The following is a 21,602-nucleotide window of genomic DNA, read 5'->3' as shown; positions in this document are numbered from 1 at the left end:
GACAAACCAGAGGAATCACACAGCTGAAAGCCAACTCTTCTAACTTACTCTGCGCCACTGGTATGCTCAGAAAGGGCAGCATTCAGGCCACCATTTCTCACTCAACCAGAATCATTAGCAAGGTGCTGAGGAAGTTAGCCCTGATGCTGTGAAACTGTGTAAGCTTGTGTTTAGCAGCATGCACACCAGTTGCACTGTCACTTGCCAAAATACTGTGCCTAACCTTAAGCACAGGACCAAAGGCTTTGCTAGGCTATCGGCAAAGCCTGTACAGAAGGGTTTGTTAGACATGCAGCCGCACTGTACAGAAACACAAGGTTTCTGGAGCCTGAAATGAACTCAGCAAGCCACTGTTAAATTTGCCTGTCTAAAAATTCTGGATGAGAGGAGACTGATACTGCTGATTTGTAAAAGCGCTAAATATACTATAATATATTACTTTTGGCACGTGTTGATTAAGGAATTTTATCATGTGAATATGAATGAAAACTGATGATGAGCATAAAGCTACTAGAGATTTCACAACCTCAGATCCACAGATGTCAGAGAAAATAGTGTTATTCTGATACAGAATATTACACAGGAGTGATTTTTTTTTTTAATATTATACCATTATTTGTAACTGGTTCGCTGTAACTTTTCTAGATCTAACATGGTTACAAGTTCTCTGAACATGCACAAATAGATTTCACTACAATTTTAAAGAGTGCTGTTGAAGCTAGCAAAATGACATTTTAAAACCTCTTTTTTAGTAGTTGCAGATTTTCTTAAAACAGACCTCTTGCTTTTTTCCCCCTGCTGTTTTTTTTAATTAGACTTTCTTTATTCCATGACAAATGGGTATCACACTATTATCCAGTTACAGATCAGTCTTCACATGTAACTCCCATTCCCATTAATGCACTGGCACAACTTAGACCAGCATTTAATCATGTTCCATTTCTGATTCTCTCGGAGCTACAGAGCCACCATCACTGAACAGAGTGCCTGACAAAGTGTGAATCATCAAGATGTCAGCAGCAGCACAAGGACAGCTCTGACAACAGACACACAGGTCTTGCTGGTGGAGTTTTTCCTCCACCCTTGTTACAGCTTGAGAAAAATTCCAGACGGGGGTCAAGCTCCCAGACTCCTCAGTCTTTTGGCCATCTGTTCCCATCAACAGCTTGTCTCTCACCCTGTGGCATGGGGAAGGGCTTCTGGGAGATGGCAAGTAATGCTGCAGACCCTACGTAGGTTTTCAATATTGAGGAAGTTGGAACTACTGAAGGTAGATAATGTCTCCTTAACTAACCTAGTTACTTTTTTGCAGCATTTCACGTGCTGTAATGTACACCTACATATTAGTGTGTTAAAGGATATTTCACTGCTGTATTCTGTATGTCTCCAGTAAATTCACTCACTGGGAAACTACTTCAAAGCCTTTTTGCATTCTAGATGCTTTCCCAGTGATAATTTTTTTACTCAGTTAATGTAGGTACTGATGCTTTAATTTCTTTTTTTTTTGTTGTTGTTATCTTTTCTTTTAATTATAGTCTTGCAGTATTTAGTTAAAGCACGGAAAAGGCAAAGGTTGGTGACTTCCTAGAAATCACAAAGCCAATTATGAAGGCTCTGAGGAACTAGGCTTTTTGACTTCTATCATCTGGATGTCTTTTTATTTCTACAATAATTATTAAACTTACTTTTTGCATCATGCTCTTTAATCCTTATTCCTAGAGCTTTTTACAATGTCAATATCATTTTTCTCATTTCCAGATGGGGAAAAATTGCCACTTGGAAGAATGAAATTAAATGCTGTCAGCCACCCAGAAGATTCATTGCTCATCCAGTACACTCTTCACAAAATTCATTGCCTACGAGGTGCATTTTGAATATCATTTTACTGCCTATGATATGCTTGTACAAGCACATGGCACTGTGACTTCAACGAGGGAGAAACATTTCTGTATGGGATAGAAATGGATGCTCAGGTGAGGTCAGGCTGGACACGCTTTACTTTCAGGCACAGGTGGAGTTCAGGGCACAATCTCTGTTCTCTTACAGTCAATTACCACTTGTTTCTTGAGACTCTTTCAAATGTCATTGCCTATTTGGTCAGCTTGTACAATCCAATCATCCGAAGTGAGAGCTTAGTTATTGAGAAATTTTTAGGACTTGATATTTGGGGGGGATCAAGGATAGCCAGTATTTCTGAACGTTTACACTTTTAGATTTGAAACATTAATTATTCTCTGTTCTCATTTGTTTGAACTGAAGGTTAGGAGCAAAGAAATTACCTTAGTGTATCAGGCCACTGGTATAGCAAGCTGGGTTAACTGATTGCGGCAGTAGTCCATAGATACACAACTCTGTGCTGTTATTCATGGATGCAGAATCACTTACAGTAGCTTTATTGCTCACTGCAGATTCTGTGGTTTTATGCCAGCTCAGTAAGTGAAAGGCTCCCTCATACATTCCTGCCCTCACAGCTGGGCAGACTGACACAGAACTAAGGAATGTCTGAAGGGACACATCAAAGGTTAATAATGCACAATTTCTTTACTTGATGCTTTGTCCAGACCAGTGCATTTCAGATGAGAATATAAAAGGCAAGAAGGTTGCTTGCACTTATTTTCAGGTCACTAGGAGCTCCACATGGTAGCTCCCAGCAGGGAGTAGATTCAGTTTTGTATTCTTATTTGATAGCAGAACCTCTAATGACATTGTAGCTGCCCTCAGAGTTACTTTATGAAATGAATATGAAATGAAAGAAGTACGAAAATGTAAGGAAATGCAGAGTTATATTCTAAGTTTGAGCTAAAGCTCTTGAGCAAGCTTCCAGAAACACCGAGAAAAAAACAAGGGGTATGACATTGTGGGTACAAGGCAGGAAACTATTTCCAAAATTAATAAAATCTTCTACAGAGCAACAAATGCTATGCCTTAAACTTATGATTACTGCAAAAACACTCTTATGGGATTTTGGGCTCTTACTGTGTTTCTTAATACGTTTAGATGTATGTGTGATCTTAATTGTATAACTTGGCATTGTGATTCTCACATTTAGGTTAATTTAACACAGTTTGAGTTGATTTTATTTATTTATAATTTACAGATACATAGTCTCAATCTTATCTCCATCATAATACAAATTTTGTCTTTGATATTTTAATATGCATCATGTATTTGCATAATGCATCTTTCATTTACAGAGGCATATGAAACGGTGCCTTTAAACCAGGCTTTACATGGTCAGTACAAAGTTGTATAAAGCACTTTTGAACTGTGTGTTATATATGCATGTAAATGATTATCAGTTATGACTCAGATTCACCATATTAAATTATAGACCATTTAAATATCTAATGTAAATACTCAGTTAACGCAGCAAGGAAATTAAGGGAAAAAATGAACACTGTTTTAATGAGAGAATGATGGAAAACAAAATGATATTTTGTCTGGGATGTGACAAGGAAGGGACTAAATCTGACAATAGACAAGGTTAAAGAAAGGTTAATACCAATAAAGGAAGAAGGATTGCTAAAACAACTGAAAGACTTATGAAAGAGTGCATTCCACAGATTTGCAACTATGAGTATTGCAGGCAAAGAAGTGTGGATGACAAACTGTTTAAAGAAGCAGTAAAGGCACTGGAATATTGGAGTTATATTTCCTTTGGGAGGTCAAAGAAGCACCAGATTGTAGTGTCCAATAAACTAAGTGAAAGAACGAGAAATATGAGGGTTTAGGTTAACATGGTGGCGAAGTTGGACACTTGCAAATTGCAGTTCTTGTTTTGCGCCACAGAGCTGTATTGTTTCAGCCTTGCTTTGGTTAACACTGGAATGACTCATTCTGCAGACTTGGTATATACTATTTCGGTAGCTACTTTAATACTCAGTAAGTGGAGACCTTTTCCATTTTGAAGGGAATCCCTACTTAGGGACTTTTTGGTGAGGCGAGGATCTCTAACACTAGAAAAATACAGAATTTGCAAAGGCATGAAGGCCAAAGTAGCAGATTTGCCTATCTTACTGTGAACAGAGGATCATATACAACATGCAGCAAACATTAGTATCTTCTCACTGTCTCTCCATCCAGACAACTTTTCCTGTGTTCTATAGCCTTTTATTTTTTTCCTATTATGAACCATAGGAGTCAGCATTAAGAACACTATGGTTAGTAGGTGGAAATTCATTATTTGACTAAATATTGATCTTCATTTCCTCATTTTTCATCTGATATATAGGAATTATGTTCACACTTCGGTTTTGTTTGGCTTTGATGGAGACATATGCTTGGGAAATCTTATAGATGAAAAGGCAGTCTCATGTTTCAAATAAAACTATGTCAGTTTGGCAACTGTGTTTCCATTTTTAATAAAAGCATTTCATTCAGATGATAAAAGGCAGTTATAAAAGATGTCTTCTCCATGGACAGTGACCCAGTTTTACTGCATTTTTAGTACAGCGAGATGCTATAAGGCAACATTCTGGTTTTTACATTAGCTTATTACTTGTATCATGCTGTGGGAAGTTGAAGCATACCTTTTGTGTGTGTGAATTTTGTTTTTTGTTTTATTCCAAAATTTTTATGGAGTAAGAACTTATAAACTGTTTTACTTGCAACATTTTACAATGTTGTGGGCTTGTTTGAAATTGCAGTTTCAAGTACTGATCAGCTTTCTCATACTTTTAAAATGTGAACAGAAAGGAATTTATTGAGATCTAATTTCTTAATTTGAAAATCTCATTTGTAATAATCAAGTTTGCAAAGGAAAAAAATTGTGTATGATGTCTTTGAGTTCACTGATGTACTTTAAATTATGATGGTAACTTCATTTTCTCACATTTAGTGCTTCATAACTTCACACAAGTTTCAATAATGATGTAAGTCATGAAAGAATATAAAGTTTTGTAGCTGCATTCTGATTCTCAACAGGCAGTTTCCTACACATCCAAACCTCTGTAAATTGATTTAAGCATAATCTTTATCAAATTTTGTTGCTTTGTTATTTGGGCTCTTACTTGATGCCAGTAAAAATCAGCATTTTCCTTTTTATTATCTTAAATTTTGCTAAAAACTTCATGTTCTAGAATGTGTAAATACTCTTCTAGTTAAGAAGAGTATTTTATATAAAGCAAGAAGGAATATAATCACACTCATGAAACTGAAACTCTAAAGTATTTGATATTGTTAACAGCTGTCAATAACAGAAAAGGTCAAGGCAAAGTCATTAACTTTCTGTTCCATAGCAGGTATCTTATGCTCCTTCTGAATATGCCATAGAAGCTTTTTGGAGTATCAACAGGGAATACCATAGGAATGAGTAAGCTCTCTGTTCCCATTCACTGTGCTTAGCTCCTGCAGACCAAGCCTTGGAAATGCTCTGCACTATTTATCAAATGTTCAATCACCACTCAACAGCAGCAGGACCTCATGGAAGATTCTTGTATCTTTGCTGTCTCAGTGTCTTGGGAATCATTGACTTCACTCACGTTTTTTCTGTAACACCTGCTGAGAGTGCAGGCAGGTACAGGAGGAAGTTTATAAATTGCAGACAGAAACATAATCACCAAGCTAAATACTTCAGCTTCTCTAATAATGAACATATTGGAAAGATATGCAGTAAGACAAATTATGAAAATCTTACGTCTTCTGTCAAGATTAGCTAATTGGTTGATATATGGTATAATTTCCCAATTTTATCCTTGTGAAGATATGGTTTATACAAGACTGAGAAATACTAAGGGCAAAGCTTTAATAGATACTAGGAGAACTCCTAAGGTCTGGTTTAAGGAACATTAAGTACCATTGGCAAATTCAGTGTCAATTTTTCAGAACCCCGCAGAAGCTTCCCAGCTACCGACCTGATAGTATTTGCATTAATAAGAAACCAGACATGCTCATCTGTCACTTGGGACACAGAACATAGCAAATGTTCCTGCCCTTCTTAGGAGCAAGAACATCTCTCCAGGATTTCAATTCAAAAGGAACAACAAATGAATCAGCAACCAAAATGAGAGGAAAAATTATGCCAGTGTCAACATAAAGACTCTGTGACACACTGTTTACAAAAAAACATCAACCAGATCTGCAGACCCTCACGCCTGCAAGAAGCTACTCCCTTCTCCTTACTGAAGACAGTACTTTGTTTCTTTCACAGAACAGTACAGAAAACACAGGCAATGCTGGGACATGAAATTATGCTGGAAAGTGAGTGGAAGATATGGGAGAGAACAAACATCTGGAACTCCAGGATGTTAGTATGCCTAGATATTACGCTGCCACCCAAAATACAGTATTTAGTGGGGAATTTCTGAAGATATAATCAGCACCTTCAAGTGACACTTCTGCCTATTCAGAAATCCTCTAATATGGCTAACGAACAGCAGTAAACTGAAATGTATTGGTGGCTTGTTACACACTGTAGTCTTCACTGGAAGGACAGGAAACCTCTTGATTATTACTGCTGCTTTGCTTGCCACTCCAATAGTTGGGCATTTCGAATTTCATCCATGAATGACAACAATATGTACACAATAGCTACATTACCTCTTTGTTGTGCTGTAGTGAACATTTCAAACTAGCCATTGACCTATATGAAGGTGCATATCCTGTTTACTTCAGTTTATGGGTCTGAGAGCATTTTGCTTCGTAATGTGCATTTGTTTGTTTAAGCAGAATCTCCTTAAAGCAGTGTTGCTTAAAGCAGCATGAGCTTTTTAGCTGATCACTATAATGTGCATAAAATTTATTACATATATGGTGGTCATGTGCACCTTTGTGTGCCTCACCTGCAGTTTAGCCCATCAATCTATCTCCTCCAGTATTTATTCTAACATTCCAAACCTCTGAGTAGCTTCAAACAGCTGGGACTTTTTTTTTTTTTTCTCCAAAAAACCTGTCAAAAATACATTGCCTTCTTTTTCCCCCAGTGAGGGATTTTTTCCTACCAAGTTAATACTGGCCAAAAGACAAAATGGAGATATTTTGACCTGTAGTATCTGCTGTGTCTCATCAAAGCGCAAAGCTTAACAAGGGCTTTTGCAGCACACACTACGGAAGATGAGATTGCTAGGTTTCTCAGTGAGAAGCCAGCAATTCTTCAGTATTTGGAAGACCTTTTCTTCAATATTCAGGTTTTGAAGTCATGGCATTCTTATCTTCAGGAGTACTGTTTCTGGTGACTTTTAACAGTTTCAAATGAAAACTTTGGAAGTTTCAAAGATTTACTATTAGTAATTCTCTCAGACTAGGCAGCTGGATTAGCTCTGCTTGTAATCGTACCTTCCATTAAAGATCAAGGCTACAAAAAATAGTCTTAGTAACATTTTTTTAACACTCAAATGTTTTGCGTTTATTAAATGTAGGAGAGTGACAAACTGCATACATAATGTCTGAAGTAACATAACGTCTATGATTTGTATTGGCATTCACTTAATTTGTACTACCTAATTCATTATTCATATCGTTGCCACTTCTTTTGTGAATATTTAAAATGAGGGTCATTTGAAGGTAATTCTAGCAAGTGTTCATTCCACCCACTGGAGCTTATGCATATTAATAATTTGCTTTCATCTTTGCATTATATTTATTCCTATTTTTAGACAACTGTCTACTATATCCTTTCTCAAGACTTTCTTAAATGCCTTTGTGTGTGTGTGTGGTGTTGTTGAATTTAATTCCTGGGTTTATTTTTCACAGTTTCTGGTACATTATAATGATCTTTGGCCATATATCTGAGTGTGCATGAGAACTGGGAAATGGCTTCTTGCATAGGAAGAAGAAAACTGGTATAACCGTCAAGCTGATTAACAAACGCAGCTTTTTGCTACTGTGTGACTATGGGATAGAAATAGATATTGGACAACAATGGAATATGTTCAGTCAGAAACATAATGTTATCAAACTTCTTCCATTCAAGCTTCTTCCACTGTACCAGAACAGTTACAAATTTCAGCAATGAAATAGTTAATAATGCTGACATCTAAGGAAGTGTTAACTCAATTGATGGTAGAAAACAGATATAAATCCTCCCCTGTTTTCATTTGACAAGAAAGAGAAGGAGTAGAATGATTAAAGACTTGCATGAGTTATGAACTGGACTCACAGGGCAAATACGGACATTACACCCAAAGCTCTGAGCTGCACTCTGCAGATGTCCTAGATGTGTGGGAAACATCCCTGCCAGTTTGTCTTGATGAGTTGCCTAATGAGCAATTGCTGTTTCCCAAGAAAGTGCTTTGAAACTTCCACAGACAAGCCTTTAATTCACCAGGTGCTGATGATCTGATAGGATGAAATGAAAAAAATACCAGCTGCGCCAAACCCAAATGTTACGCATTCATGCATGGGGATTTCACTGTGTGGGTAGGCTGAATTTGCCTTTGTACTGAAGGGGATTTTGTCTCATTTTAGGGAAAATTGAATGCAGTGGTTATTAGAAAAGGCAACATGTCACAAAACATGAACAGAAGAATATGAAAGCTCAACGAGAGTAAGCAGTTTGGACAGCAGCTGAACTGGGTAAATTGTGAAAACAAAACCAGCAACTTCAGCTTTAGCAATAGTGGTAGTCCTATATTCATGAAGAATACAAATCTTGAACACAAATGTAATACAAACTAGCCTGTAACTAGACTGTAACTAGTCTGTAACTAGACTAATGATATCAGTGGGATTTAGTTTAAAATCCATCTGAAAAGATAAATTTCGACCCAAGTTCGAGATAGCATTTTCTTTCATTGGCTTTATTCTTTCAAATAATTTACTTTGTTTCTCTTCAGGTAGAATGTCAATGAGTGCCTCACTATCCAGATTCTTCACGGAGGAAATAAGGGCACAGTGGTGTAAGCATACGCATGTGGGAAGAAAAAGATGCCAGAAAAGAAAACAATTTTAAGAGCTGGGGGCTTCTCAAAAAGACAGGTGGAAATATTGTAGCAGTTTATCACCATCTCTTCATGGCAACTAGTGGATGTGGAGGGAAAACCAGCCCGGGGTGGAAAAAAACCACTATGGTGAATAGCAGCTGAAGATGAGCGGAAGAGGAAGCATGACAGGAAGGTTAGTAATGAATGATCATGTTAAGTGGGCTAGGGACTAATGAGCAGAACTGGAAGAAGTAGTGAGACTGTGTACGTTAGTGTTTTCAGTGGGGTTTCCTTCAGGACCAGCATAACTCGGCTAAGTGACAGAATACAGATCTTGGTAATTTTACTACTGATGCTTTTTAACAAATGCAGCACTAGTAAGGTGCACCATGTGTATATTCCAGCAGAGTTTTTGGTTAGAGAAATCAGGTATTTTTTAAAACCCTAAGTTTATTCAAAGCAAAGTTTCTTATCTTCTGTTTGCCTGTACCCTGTTTTTTATTTCACGTGGGTGTAAAGGCCTGCTGAAATTGACAAAAGTTCTGTCAAGCAGAAATTTAACAGGTTTTGCACTTAAGCCTTACCAGAGGGGAAAAAAAACCAACCTTATTCGGGGGGGGTGGCAGGCACCTTCAGTCGGCCCACCACAACACTCACCGAGGGAAAACACCCGTCTCATATTTTGTTTTCCCCGAGGAGTCGTTACCTCAGCTGTGCACGCAGGACCCAAAACAGCTCTACCCATCTCTCTCTGTTTAACCTAGTCAAGTAACACAGGCATCTGCGCCTCCAGCCATCAGGGGCCCTCTGAGCCCATCAGCCGTTAAGCCCGGCGGCGTTTCTGTTCCCGCCTCCCAGAGTCCCGCGTTTGGGACGCGAAGCAGCAGCGTGGCGCACAACCGAGCCGCGCAGTCCGCCCTCACGGCTGACACGGCCGCCCCCCCCCCGCCGGCAGCGGGGTATTCCCCAAGCGCAGGCGCACCTCGCGCGGGGCAGAGCGCGCGAAAATCACAAATCGGCGGCGCGAGCCGGGCGGCGCGGTAAGCAGCTGGCGGGAGGGGGGGACGGACCGGGGCCGTGCGGCTGCGCTCAGCGCGGGGGGCTCGGGCCGGCCACCGGCTTTGCCGCGGTGGGGGTGTCCTGTCCCCTGACTGGAAGGGGAGCTACGCTCCGCTCCCTTCCCGGCCCGATACCCCGCGCAGGGGAGAGGGTCCGCGCATGCGTATTGGCGCACGCGCGGCCCTGGGGGGCTGCCGTGAGGGGTGGGGCGCGGGAGGGCGGGCCCCGCGCCGGACTCGGTGTGGTCGGTGCGAGGCAGGCGGTAAGGGGCTGGTACGAGGCCGGCTGCAGGGCCTCCTGCTGTAATCCGTGCCGCGCTGCGTTGCACATCCTGCGGCCTGCATAGCGCGTCTCCCGCCGCGGGACTTCCGAGCTGTCGCTGCCGCACTTGGGGGGTTGTTAGCGTGGAGGTACACACATAACCACCGGGGTGGTTATATGAGGTGCTTTATTGCAGCGCTGGGAAACCAGGGGTATACACCCAAATCTGATTCCAACCTCGTCACATCGCGTTCGCAATTTATACACTAAGAATTTCGCAACTAATACATATTCAATATAGATTGCATCATTAACTAATACATATGCATCAAGGATTGCCACATCAGTCTGTTGCGACATCAACCTCTTCTGCGCTAGGGCAACCCCCCTCTGGTGGTCGTCCTGATGAAGTAAGGAGTCTTCCTCGGATGAAGTAAGAAGTCTTCCTCAGCTTGTCCTGTTCACCTTTCTGTTCCTTGGACATGTCCCAGCCATTATGTGGACGCCAGCATTCTCTTATTTTCACTTGACTACTCCTGGTATGTTCGTGAGTTCTGCTTCGGTAGAGTTTTACAATACTCTCCTAAATCTACTCATATACCCTTTTCCATATATGGCTATGTTAGTTTTATTACTGTGGCTACCATTGCAATGTTTAGTTGTAGAGTAACTAAGATTCACAATAGCAAAATTTCAACTAGTTCTTAACTTTTCTAATATATAAAAACCCTTCCACTGATTAACAGATTTTTCAAATATAATTATCTCCTTTATTTCATATGATTATTTGACATATAGTTTTACCCATTACTAACATTTCCCCCTTTGAAAATACTTCATCTCAGAAAGTATTTTCATCCTTTATTCTAAGTTTCTGTTTCCTGATAGGTAGTGCTTGTGGCCTTCTTGTTTTGGCCTCCTGACATATTTTACTGATCTGTCTTTTTATCATTTGGTTCATCCTTTCTACTTGCCCACTAGACTGGGGTCTCCAAGGGGTATGTAAATTCCATGATATTCCCAACAATTTACTTATTCCTGTACTATTGTTGCAACAAAGTGTGGACCTCTGTCTGATGATATTCCTAAAGGAACTCCAAACCGTGGAACAATTTCTTTGAGTAACCATTTTACTGTCTCCTTTGCCTTATTGGTGCGGCAGGGAAGGGCTTCCGGCCATCCAGAAAAGGTGTCAACCCCTACCAACAGATATCTGTACCCTTGTACCTTCGGTAATTCCACAGAGTCAACCTGCCAATAATCTCCTGGTTCTGCCCCTATCCTGATCCTTCCCATTTCCACTTGTCTTTTTACCACTGGGTTATTTTTCAAACAAATTTCACATTTTCATCCTACTGATTTTGCCATAGTTAATGTCTGTGTGGAAATTATTCTTTGTCTTAAATAAGTTACCAATGCTTCTGCACCCCAATGGCATTTCTGATGTTCAGTTTGCAGAATTTTTCGCATTATTGCTGGGGGTACTATTACTTCCGGGCTATTTGTTGGGCTGTTCGATCTGCCAATGTATTTCCTTCAGATATCTTTGAAATTCCTCCTTGGTGTGCTTTGCAATGCATAACAGCCCCCTGTTTAGGTTTTTGCACTGCGATTATTAATTCCAAAATCTCTTTCTGATATTTTATATTAGTTCCCTGTGAAGACAACAGACCCAGTTCCTTCCATAATGCTCCATGTATATGTATCACACCAAATGCGTATTTTGAATCAGTCCATACATTTACCCTTTTGTCATCACTCAGTTCTAATGCTCTTGTGAGGGCTATCAGCTCCACCCATTGAGCTGATATTCCAGGAGGCAATGCTTTTGCTTCAGTTATCTCCTGTTGTGTTGTCACGACGTATCCTGCATACCGTGTCGCATTCTCCACAAAACTGCTTCCATCTGTGAAAAGTTCCCAGTCTGGTTGCTCAAGAGGTACATCTTTCAAGTCTGTCCTGGTTGCATATGTATGTTCGATAACCTCTATACAGTTATGTTCAAGGGTTCCTTCTTCTAGATCAGTTCCTAGAAAAGCTGCTGGATTCAACAAGTTAGTGGTTTTCAAACTCACATCATCTTGTTCTGTTAATATTGCTTGATATTTCATCATTCTGCTAGGGGATAACCAATACCCCCCTTTTGTTCTAAGATGGTTGTTACCATGTGCAGCACAAACACTTCAGTGTGTTTTCCCAAAGTCAGTTTTCTGGCCTCGTGTATTAGAACGACAGTGGCTGCTACTGCTCTTAAACATGAGGGCCATCCCACACTTACCGGGTCTAGTTGTTTTGAAAAGTATCCCACTGGTCTCTTCCAGCTTCCCAGTTTCTGGGTTAATACTCCCAGTGCTAATCTCTGTTTCTCATGGACAAATAACTGAAAGATCTTTGTCAAGTCCGGGAGTCCCAATGCCGGAGATTTCGTTAATGCCTCCTTCAATTTCTTAAAGGCCTCTTTCTGTGGTTTATCCCAGACAAAAGCAGGTGCTTTCTGGGCTTCATACAGGGGTTTAGCAATGAGTCCATAGTCCATTATCCACAATCTGCACCACCCTGCCATGCCCAAGAATGTTCTCAATGCGTGTAGATTCCATGGTTCTGGAATGGCACAGATTGCCTCTATGCGGTTTATTCTCAGTTTTTGCTGTCCTTGCAAAATTTCACATCCCAAGTACAACACAGTTGTGCATGCAATTTGGGCCTTCTCCTTTGAGACCTTATAACCGTTCCGGCATAGCTGGTTCAGGATTTCAGTAGTCACTGTTATACATAATGATTCTTGTTCTGTTGTGATAAAAATGTCATCTACATATTGCAATAAGAGATATTGTGACCTTGGTACCTGTATTTTTCCTTGAGTGGTCCATATCTCCAGTTCTTTGGCCAACTGATTCCCCAAAAGAGTTGGACTATTTTTAAATCCCTGTGGAAGTCTGGTCCATGTTAGTTGTGTCTTCCGTCCATTCCGTGGGTTTTCCCATTCAAACGCAAACAGTTTCCTACTACTTTTTTCAAGGGGAATGCAGAAGAAGGCATCTTTTAGATCAATTACTGTAAACCACTTATATTTTTCCTTCACAGATGTTAACAATGTATAAGGATTTGCTACCACCGGATGGATATCTTTTGTTACTTCATTTATAGCTCTCAGATACTCACCATTTGGTTTCTTTACTGGAAATATCAGTGTATTGTATTCTGATTCACATTCTTCCAAAATCTGATATTTTAAAAATTTCTCAATTGTTTTTATGATTCCATACCTCGCTTCTAGTTTCAATGGGTATTATTTAATTCTTACTGGTCTAGCTCCATCTTTAAGTTCCACCATCACTGGTTGAGCCATTTTTGATTTCCCTGGAATCTTTGTTTCCCAAACTATTGGTATTACAGCCTGTTCCACCTCTTCTGGGATTTGAGCAATAGGTTTGTCTTTAAGAACCAAAATTTGTCCTGCTTTTGATTCGGGAATTTGCATTATTAATTCACCATTTTCAAAAATGATTGTTGCATCTAATTTAGCTAGTAAGTCCCGTCTCAAAAGGGAAGTAAGGCATTCAGGCACATATAAAAATTCATGTGTTAATTCCTTTCCTCTGAATCAGAAGTCTAGGGGCTGCAAGAATGGCCGTACTTCTTCCTTCCCTGTGGCTCATACAACTGTCGTTGTCTTCTTTCCTAATCTTCCATGTAAGTCATTTAAAACCGAATAGGTGGCCCCTGTATCTACTAGAAACTTTACTTCTTTATTTCCCAATTGAATTTTTACAAGGGGCTCCTCATTTCCCACCCTGCCTAGTCAGCTTTGATTATCATACTCTCCCAATACCATCACCTTAGCTACCTCCGATCCTGCAAAAGGATTCCTGGGGGACATAAATTGTCCTCCCCTCAATGGACATTCATTTTTCCAATGTCCCTCTTGTTTGCAATTTGCACATTGATTATATCCTAACCTTTCTGCATTCATTCCGGTCCTAGGATTATAAAATCCTCTTCCCCGGCCCCTTCCTCTAGGATTAGAGAGACTTTGTTCTCTTCCCTGTATCACTGCCAGTAAATTTTGTTGCTGTCTCCTCTCTTTTTCCCGATTATTATACACTTTCCAAGCCACCTCTAACAATCTATCCAAATTTCACAGGTCTGCTCCCTCCAGCTTCTGCAGCTTTTTCCTAATATCATCTTGGGACTGTCCTAAGAAAATTAAAGCCAATTGAGCTCTAGCCTGTTCAGTTTCTACATCCAAATCCATATACTTCTTTGCAGTCTCTTTAAGCCTTTCTAAAAAGGTAGATGGTGATTCCATCTTTTCCTGCCTAACGTTATATAATTTTGACCAACTTATTGTTTTGGGCATAGCATTCCGTACCCCAACGATTACCCAGTCTTGGTACCTTCCTAAATTCCTCATTCCCTCTGGTGAGTTATAATCCCACATTGGGTCTTCCATTGGAAAGTTCTGATCTACATTTCCCATGACCAGCCCCTGTCTGATATCCTCCTGAACCCTTTCCCTAGCAGTTCGCAATACCATTTCCTTCTCTGTTGAATCCATAAGAGTATCTAAAAGTACTTGGATGTCATCCCAGTCTGAATTCTGGGTTTTCATAATCATTTTCATTACTCAAGCTACTTTATCAGGGTTTTCTCTATATGTCCCTGCCTACTGCTTCCAGATAACCAAATCCCCCGGGGAAAAGGGTATTTTAACGTATATCGGTCCTTCCATTCCTACTCCCTATCTTAAAGGTGCAAGCATTGCGTTGGGTGCCTGAATCTATATCTTTCCTTCCCGTCCTCCCCTCCGGCAAGTTCGGTGTGAGACTGAGGTAACGGGGAGATCTGCCTTCCGGCCCTCCTTACATTCATAGTCACTCTCACTTTCACTATCGCTATCATCCTCCCCCCTTTCTCTACTTGTTACCAGCGGGGCTGATGGAGCTGTTGCTAAATCAAGATTTTCGTCATCCCTTTTGATGCTGCAAACTATTTTCTAAGGCAAGACATCCAATACACCTTTTCCCAGCAGCTCACCCCTTACATTGTTCATTTGCACTTGTTTTAACAACCATAAGTCCACAAGATTTCTGCCGCTCTTCATTATTTCTTAAAGTAAAGAAGAGGTCCACATATGGTACTTTATCCCATTTTCCTTCCCTTTTGCAAAACATTAATTGCAATATAGTGTTGTATTGTAAAGTTCCATTCTCAGGCCATTTTTCTTGATCTTCCAATTCAAACTGTGTCCACCAAACATTACAATAATCAATCAGCTTATTTTTCCCCATGCTTTGCCCAAATCCCCTCTCTTTCCCATGGCTTAAAAGGCAGCGTAAAGGGGATGATTTGGGAATAGAAGGCATTTGGTAAATACAAAAATTCCTAAAGGACAAGCTCCTTTACATTGCTTATATTACAGCACTTTTACCCACGCTGTTTCTGCAGCATAAAACCAATACCAAACCAAATTTTTGCCGAACCCGCAGGACTTTCATCACTGTCTAATGGACGGCGCCTAGGCTTACCCCGGGAGCTCCCTGCCCAACCAAGCGCAGCTTTCGCCGCGTCTAACAGGCAGGCTTTACCAGACCAGACTTCACCAAACCGAATGCAGCTTTCGCCGCATCTAACAGGCAGGCTTTATCAGAAGTCGGTACAGCATACATTATCAAGAATCGGTACCGTAACCAAATTAGAAAAGCACCCTCTTACCGTGTCAGAGGTCCGTTGTGAGCAGCGGAGGTCGGTCGCGGCTGATGGCTCCCCAGGAAGCTCTCGGTGCCGGCTGGAGCAGGATCAAGACACGATCCGCCTCAGCAGTGCCCGCGAGGTCCCATCTGGGTCGCCAAAATGTTAGCATGGAGATATACACATAACCACTGGATGGTTATATGAGGTGCTTTATTGCAGTGCTGGGAAACCAGGGGCACGTGCCCAAATCTGGCTTCAACCCCGTCACATCGCACTCGCAATTTATACACTAAGAATTTTGTAGCTAATACATATTCAACACAGGTTACATCATTGACTAATACATACGCATCAAGGATTGCCACATCAGTCTATTATGACATCAGCCTCTTCTGCGCTAGCGCAGCCCCCCTCTGGTGGTAGTCCTGATGAAGTAAGGAGTCTTCCTCAGCTTGTCCTGTTCACCTTTCTGTTCCTTGGACATGTCCCAACCATTATGTGGACGCCAGCATTCTCTTATTTTCACTTGACTACTCCTGATATGTTTGTGAGTTCTGCTTCGGTAGAGTTTTACAATACTCTCCTAAATCCACCCACATACCCTTTCCCATGTATGGCTATGTTAATTTTATTACTGTGGCTACCATTGCAATGTTTAGTTGTAGAGTAACTAAGATTCACAATGGCAAAATTTCAACTACTTCTTAACTTTTCTAATATATAAAAACCCTTCCACTGATTAACAGATTTTTCGAATATAATTATCTCCTTTATTTCATATGATTATTTGACATATAATTTTACCCATTACTAACAGGGTCTTCCCTTGGTGTTTCACGCCTTGGTGCCGCTGTGCCTCTTCTTGCCTTAACGGGGGAAGTAGTTGTGTTGTATTTCCTCAAACAAGGTTTAGTGAGAGTGGTTTTGCCGTGGGGGGGAAGGGGGCTTGGGACTAGGTGATGTTCAAAGGCCCATTACAAACCAAACCATTCTGTTACTCCGTGAATGCTGTTTAGGATGTGAGTTGTCAAAGGCAGGAATGCCTTGTGATGAAGGAGTGCGCTTGGGGCCGCATGCACATCCGAGTACTTGGCCAGTATTGTCTGGTACTGAAAACTTTTGAAAGGAGAAGGACTTATACATTGCTGCCTGCATCTTGATGTTCCCCTTTGTTCTAGTGGGAACTGAGTGGTAAAATGTCATTCTGTGGCACATGTACAACTACAACAGTGCAACTACAATACATGGATAACTTCCTAAATGGTTCACAGAGGGATGTAGTGAGAAGTGTACAGGTTTGTTGCTGATTTATGAGATGTACTGACTTTTGCACTGCGCAGTCTCGCATTTGCAGACATCTGCTCCAGTGGAAGAGCTCCAGTACAGTATGCTTTCACAGAATACTGTCAGTATGCTGGCCTTTTTTATTTGCAGTAGAGGTTGGTGAAGACCAATGCCTTAAAAGTATTGGGAGAAGCTGCCATTTTTATTCCTGGTTTTTGTTTAAGAATGTTGGTAATTAAAGCATTTCTTTCCACTTCTCCAAAATTTTCCAAGTCACCACATATCGAAGAATGTCTAAAAATCTGGTAGTTGTTGCTTTTCTATCACAGTGAAGAATTCTTTATACAAAATTTATGGGACATAACATTCTAGTGATGGGTCGCTGAAAAATCTTTGCGATTAATTTGGGATTTTAATTTTTTTTTTTTCCAGTGTGTAATTTTAAGGATCTGGAGCTTCTCCCTCCCAGTTCAAACTTTTGTGAATCTTTTTTTTTGTAAAATGAAAGCTTTCTTGTCTGTGGCCATTAAACCAAGCAACATTCAATTTTTCTTTTTCTGAATTGTGTGGATTATTTGCTGTGGTTTTGTGTTCATCTTGCCATTGCTCAAGGTTCAAAAATCGTGTTGTAAGAATTCATCATCACGTGATATTTGTAGCAGAAATTGATATATTTATCAAGGTGTATTGTGAGCTACTGACAAGTCGATGAAAGTCTCGAGTCTGTAGTTTTGGCGTTGCTGGAAAGAGCCCTCTTACTCGTCGGCCGTGTTTCCTCCGTGTTACAGCCTCGCTCCCCGGCTCTATGTGGATGTTTGTTCACTACTGCCATCTCTTGGGAAGAAGCAGGCTTGCTGGACGTTCATAGTGGTTCTCTAGTGGTTGGTTTGTAAAGAGAATACAAACGAGGATGTATTTGCCCCTTGGTGGAGACTTGCCTTTAGAGAACTTGGCAGTAGGATAGTATGAGTCACGAACCGATCCTGAAGGTTAACTTTTCTCTTGTAGGCGTTGATCAAGTTTTTATAATCATTTGCCTGCTTTTTGTCTTAGTTTCCTGGGGAAATGAAATCTGTATGATTCCGTATCCTCATGTCTTTGGCTACTAAAGAATTGAGCTTGTTAGTCAATTTTAAGTTCGAAAGCAGGATAAAGGTTTGCAAACAATTTGTTCCATGTTTTGTTTGTCAGTGGTCCTCACTCAGCACTTGCATCTGGGTCTACTGGATGGTGAAATTAACCACAGGCTAATACAGAGTATCATGGGTGAAAGTGTAATGAAGAATACCAGTGGGAGCTGGGGTTTTAAGGATGGTGTTATGGGGAGTTAAAGCAACAAAGGGTGCCTATTTTATGGTGCTAGACAGAGCTGTTCTCCTGTTAATGGAGTAGCCTTGTGCACTCAGTGTACTTTTAAACCAGAACTGCTTTTCTTTCTTTTTCCCTAAGCCATACATTTCAGTATACCGACTTCCAATTGTGAAGGTGCTGGTTTTGACAAAGATGTCTTTCAAAAGGGGTGAAGGATCCTGTAAAGGGTGAAGGATGGGTCAAACAAGTTTTCCCTGCAACAGTAATACAGAAAATGTTAAGAGTCCTTTGATACACATTGAATCAATTCTCACGTTTACAGGAAAGTAAATATATTGTATGACATTAATCACAAATAAAAATTTTCAGTCTTTGATTTATGGTTTTTTTTTTAATACAGTGTATTTTGTGCCAACCCATCTAAAAAGGCACAAAAGTATACCAGATCTTTTTGCATGTATAAATAGTACAACAGCTCTCAAAAAATCAAGTCAAATCTTGAATTAAACAATTTACCTTTCACTAAGAAGGTAACCAACTGAACTGTCTGGTTAATGTTATAAATTACTGAAATTAATATTAGCATTGCTAAAATGAAGACAATGATAATTCTCTGAAAACTTCTGAAACCACTTTAGGACCACATAGTTAATCTACTTTCTAAGTTACAGGAATGTAGAACATGTTAAATATTTTCACCTTGCTGTGGGCCACTAACTCTGCAGGTAATTGCAAAAGTATTTAAAATTAGTAAAACTTAGTAATGCATTTTACTATAGAAATAATATTGATTTTAGGTGGCTAGGATAAATGTTGTGAGATGATTTGGAGCTGAATGCTATATCCCTAATACAAAAATACTCCATTCCTATTAATAATTAATTAAACATAATAATAAATCATAAAGACAACTCTGTTAATTTAAATCTTTTGAATTTGGGAATTTTTAGTTACAGGTTATTTAACACCTTTTCAAGAGTGCTTTTACTGTATGTAATGGTAAAGGATGGACTCAGCAGATTTAAGGTGTTCGCAAGAGGTTTCTGCTGTTATTCTTTTTAACTGTCAGCCTTGCATATAGTTACGGGGTTCTGATGTAGCACTTCTGTGTGCATTTTTAACTTTTATTAGAAATTCTGTAGGCAAGGAATGCTATGAGGTTTATTTTCATAAGCTTACTAGTAATGAATTATACAGGTATCATCGGACACAATTTAAAGACTGGTGACTTGCTCAGATGTGATATGCATAGCAGCAGTTACGGTACTGTGGTGAAATAAAGTCCGTGACACTATAGCAGCAGAAAGAATTTCGTAAATCTTTGAGAGGAATAAATACTTTTTACTAGCAAATGGAGCAAATCTAATGTTATCAGACATGTATTTTAGTTTGATAAAAAAAAAATACAGTGTACTACTAAACTTTAAAATTAGAGCAGTAGCAATGAGTCTTCTGTAGAGGTGAAGTAGAACAGGCCCTGGAAACTTAAGTTACTTCTTTCGTATCGTGTGAAATGTGTCAGAAGTGAGAATCAGTCTCGTGTTTACTGGAGCCAAATTGCAAGGCTGTCCTTCCTGCCTACTAGCAGATTCACTGAACATGTTTATTTTATGAATCTTGATTAACTATGTGCCAGTATTTAAATATTCCAAACAGTAACTGTAATAAAGTATCATAATGTACAACTAAATTGACATATGAGTGTCCAAGGAGAGGAGACTAAGAGACATACCACTAGCTGATACTTTCTGTGTTGTACATTTAAAGTTCTCATCTGTCATTAAATGACCCAAATTCATAAGGAACTCCCTTCCCATAGAATACCAGAACTATATAGCTTGAATTTAATGATGAGGGTGGTATTACTAAACTGTGAGTTTTTCATGAACAGAAGTGACAGAAATCTTACTTGCAAGTCACAGGATCCACTACTTGCACATTAAAAAGCCCATGCCCATAGAATATCCAGGAATAACTGAGAGCTTCCCAAACAAATGCCTCATGGCTTTGAGTATCAGTGCCTTGTATCCAGTCTAAATGCCCACATAGCTAATTGCTGCAGTATGAGTCTGACAGACTGAATCGCTGAAAGTCTCTGCTCTAGATGTTTATGAGGAAACGTATCTCTTCTTGTTTGCAAAGAATGAATAGCCTGATTTAATGCCTGTGAATAGCATGAAACCTTGTCAATGGACTCCAGGGACAAGGTAGTGTGTTAAAATAATGTATAACAAAAAGATGTAGAAGTTGATGTGGATGTCATGAGGTTATTTTTATTCTGAAGAAGAATGCATTTTTCCTTTTCTGTCAGGTGTACTTAGTGCCATAACTACATCTTTATTAAGAAGGTTTTATTCTGAGGTGTGAGTGGTCAGGGAGGGAGGTGAGAGAAGTAGGAAACTCTTTGGTAAGGTTGATTGTTGTGTTTGCTTGGTGGTTGATTTTTATTTTGCTTTGATTTTGTTTTGTTGCTTTTTTTCATGCCAAAGAGAAATGCATTCTTTCGTTTGCAAACTTGCCTTCATTGTATGTGGACTATGTGAATGCTTTTCACAGACTTTCAGTAGCCTCAACTGATGTTAGGATGAATATGTATAATTTTTACTTAGGTGTATTATGCTGTCACTGGAGTTCATATGGAAGTAAGTACATATAATAAAAACAGGAAAGCAAATAGTTTGTGTGGTTGTTTTGGTTTTTTGGTTTTTTGTTTTTTGTTTTTTTTTTTTGTTTTAGTTTTTTTTTTTTTTGTGGAATATTGCCCTTTACTGTTGCATAAACAATTGTGTCATGCTTGAGGAGCCTAGGTTGAATAATAGATTATCTTTGAGGAAGTCCTTGAGAAGCAGTGGTGTCTAATGTGCTAGAACCTAAGAGATTTCTGTCTTTTATCTCGTTCTGTCATTTGTTTCCTCAATGACTTTGGACAAGTCATTTTCTGTTTGCGCTTCAGTTTCCTTATGCATATGTAGAAATGCTTTAACTTTGTATAAATGAAGAATTTCAGTGAAAGGTATGTGCTTCATCACTACAGTAAATATTAGAGATGTTTGGAGAAAAGGAGTTCACTTAGTATAAACAAGACAACTCTATGTACTGTATACAATTGATATTGTATACTGGATATCAATACTG

The 21,602-nt window shown here is 39.6% G+C and overlaps 1 protein-coding gene across 1 annotated transcript in view; it reads left to right on the top strand.

The window, feature by feature from the left end:
- Positions 1-9,873: 9,873 nt before the first annotated feature.
- Positions 9,874-21,602, top strand: part of FANCC (FA complementation group C) — a 107,324-nt gene continuing 95,595 nt past the window's right edge. The window contains exon 1 of the mRNA XM_061456333.1: positions 9,874-9,898. The gene's annotated coding sequence lies outside the window, so the exon portion shown is untranslated. The remainder of the gene's footprint in view (positions 9,899-21,602) is intronic.

Source organism: Pezoporus flaviventris, unplaced genomic scaffold (genome assembly GCF_033815535.1).
Source record: "Pezoporus flaviventris isolate CSIRO_AGI_PZ_B2104156 unplaced genomic scaffold, CSIRO_AGI_Pfla_v1 ptg000022l, whole genome shotgun sequence".
Classification (NCBI taxonomy): Eukaryota; Metazoa; Chordata; class Aves; order Psittaciformes; family Psittacidae; genus Pezoporus; species Pezoporus flaviventris.
The sequence above is the reverse complement of the archived record's forward strand: the minus strand, read 5'-3'. Positions and strand labels throughout refer to the sequence as shown.